This window comes from Papaver somniferum, chromosome 2 (genome assembly GCF_003573695.1).
Source record: "Papaver somniferum cultivar HN1 chromosome 2, ASM357369v1, whole genome shotgun sequence".
NCBI classification, from domain to species: Eukaryota; Viridiplantae; Streptophyta; class Magnoliopsida; order Ranunculales; family Papaveraceae; genus Papaver; species Papaver somniferum.
Window position 1 is genome coordinate 94,959,799 of NC_039359.1, and position 2,943 is coordinate 94,962,741.

Below are 2,943 nucleotides of genomic sequence, written 5' to 3' on the forward strand. Positions count from 1 at the left end.
GTCTAATTAATATCCTTCACAAGTCTGAGAATCGAACCACTTTTACCACTATCTACAAATCACATCAATTTTTGGCGCCGCCGACGCGGACTTGTTTTTAGGGTTTTAGATTTATTTATTTTTTATTATTTTTCTTTTGTTTTTACTATTTTTATGTTTTTTTATGTTTTTGGGTATTTATCTTGTGTCTACAGGTTCTGGATCATAAAGAAAATTGAGCCAAGGAGTTTGGTGATTTCATAAAGACTTGGAGCTAAAGATTAAAGCAAAAAGAACAGAAAAGAAGACAATTTTATTTTTATTTATTTTTTAGACAATTTTAGTTTAGGGTTTATTTATTTTTATTTTTTTAAAAAAAAAACTGTACTATGGTTTATTATTTTTGTAATTTTTCTTTATTTTTTTTTGGGCTTTTGGACTTTGGGACTTTGGGACATTATTTTTTTTTATTACCCTACGGAAAGGTACTTTAAATATAAACTGTTTGCAGAGAAAGAGGACAATTACGATATTGTCTCTGCACCTTGGGTTCGTACACTAGACATCGGAGTCAGTGGCCCGAGTCGACTACAACCGATTCATCCCCCGTCTGGAACGGGAGGTAAGATTCTAAACACTCGCGAATCCCCTGTCAGCGAGTTACTGGACTCCTTCGTATGCATATATGTTGAGGACTGAATACGGACATTTATTTTTCTAGTAAAGGGCAAGGCCTGGCCATACAAGATAAGGGTTCGGATTTCATCACCGTTCTCTTCTTGCCCGCTTTAGGAACACGTAACCTACGCGAACCTAAGCCTAAAATTTTGACTAGAACGAGACCGATAGGGTAACGAGCTTAACAGGAAAGTCATTCGAAAAATATTGGTTACTCTTTTAAGCATACTTCGAAGTTCTTGACGGTTTCTGTAAGTTGAATGCGTGACTGCGCCGCCTTGTAATACCGGTGAGGCCTTGGGTATCAAAGCTCCACCGAGCTTCCCTCGCCTCTATTCAACTTACGTTAACTCGGATTGATTCCAGAGGGGTTTGCTTAAATTGTAACGAATTCCCGTTCGAAGGATTAGAAGCTGGTCTAGAAACAATCTAAGTGGAGCCATCATGCTTTTTGTTTGCTAGAAATCAATAGGTTTGATTTGGTTGAGTCGGCCTTGATCTGTGTTTGCTTACCCTTCCAATTTAGAAAATTCTATTGTATGCCTGAACGTAAAAGAGACGCACTAGGTAGATTTGTTAAAGAGAAACCTAGTAGTTCGAAGCGTCTCGATTACCTTAATCTAGAAAGTCCGGCTTTTGAAGAGTCTGTTTTTGAACGTTCTTTGACTGAGGAGAGAATCCTGTTGCTCCGATAGCGCCAGAAATGGCAACTTTGAAAGCTTTGTTGAATCCAACTAGGACTACCCGTCCTTCGTGTATTAAGTTAGCTGAAACGGAGGCACCCTATGAACTGAAACCTGGGACCTTACAGATGCTCCCAATCTTTTTAGGGAAAGAAAATGAAAACCCTTATTACCATGTTAGGGATTTTGAGGAAATTTGTAGTACTCTAAGAATTAGAGGCTTAGATGATGATGCTTTGAAACTTAGGTTATTCCCATTTTCCCTGAAAGATAAGGCCAAGTCGTGGCTGTATAGTTTGGACTCCGAGTCAATTGAGACATATGAACAACTTACATCTGCCTTTTTCAATAAGTTTTTCCCTAGGCACAAAACATCGTCTATTAGGACGCAAATATGCACATTTTCACAACAAGAGGGAGAATCTTTATATAGGTATTTGGAAAGGTTCAATGATTTATTATCCCAGTGTCCTCATCATGGTTTAGAAAAGGTTAGGCTAGTTCAGATCCTTTATGAGGGTTTAGATTATTCCACAACGACCATGGTTGAGTCTCTATGCACTGGTGGATTTGAAAACCAAACTGTTGATGCGGCGATGGAATTTTTTAATGAAATCGCCGAAAAAACCCAGCAATGGGAAAATAGTAGGGCACCCCAGAAAACAATTCTTTTAAGTAGAGGAAACGTTAATAGGGTAGAAGGAGGCTATGAATCAGATGCCAAAATTGCTGCTATAGCAAAAAGGTTAGAAGCCTTAGAAGTGGGCCAGACTAGTGGTAGAGTGGAGCCTTTTTGGGAAGGCCAGAATATTGAAGAGCAGGCCAATGCTCTTTATAATAACACTAGATTTGATAACCGTCAAAAGATTGACCCATATTCAGAAACCTATAATCCTGGTTGGAGAAACCATCCGAACCTTTCGTGGTCTAAGGGCCAAAGTCAAGGTCAGTTTAGTAATTCTAATGCTCCCCCAGGTTTTGGCTATACTAAGAATCCTTCAGGACTAGCTCAGTTTCAGAATCAGTCAGATAAGAAAATCCTAAGTTTAGAGGAATCTCTCGCCTTGTTAACTCAGCAAACTGCAAAATTCCAGTTATCCAAAGTAACAGAGTCTACAAGCTAGTAACAGGATAGGACAAGAAAATAGTCAGGCTATTTCCGAGTTAAAAACCCAGGTTGGTCTGATAAGTGATTCTTTGAGAGAAAAAGGTAAGTTTCCTAGTCAAACACAACCCAACCCTAGAGGAGTTCATGAATTAGGTGCAAAACCATCGAATCAATTGAATGTTGTTAGAACCCTTAGAAGTGGTAGAGTTGTAGACAATAAGGTAACCATGCCCGATAGTGAACATACTGTAGTTCACCCCTCAGGATCTCACCTCTCAGGACCAGTAGCTGAAGAGACTGATAAAGTTTCTGATGATGTGAATTCGGTTCCTGAAAGGTCTGATTTTAGGCCTAGAGCCCCATTTCCTCAGCTATTAGTACCAACAAAGAAGGAATCGAACTTTAATGACATAGTGGAGGTTTTTAAGCAAGTTACCATAAACCTTCCCTTATTAGATGCAATTAGGCAAATTCCTGCTTATGCCAAGTTCCTTA

General features: G+C 38.9%; 1 pseudogene; it reads right to left on the reverse strand.

The window, feature by feature from the left end:
- Window positions 1-1,724: 1,724 nt before the first annotated feature.
- On the reverse strand, window positions 1,725-1,824 carry LOC113354689 (annotated as a pseudogene).
- Window positions 1,825-2,943: the final 1,119 nt, after the last annotated feature.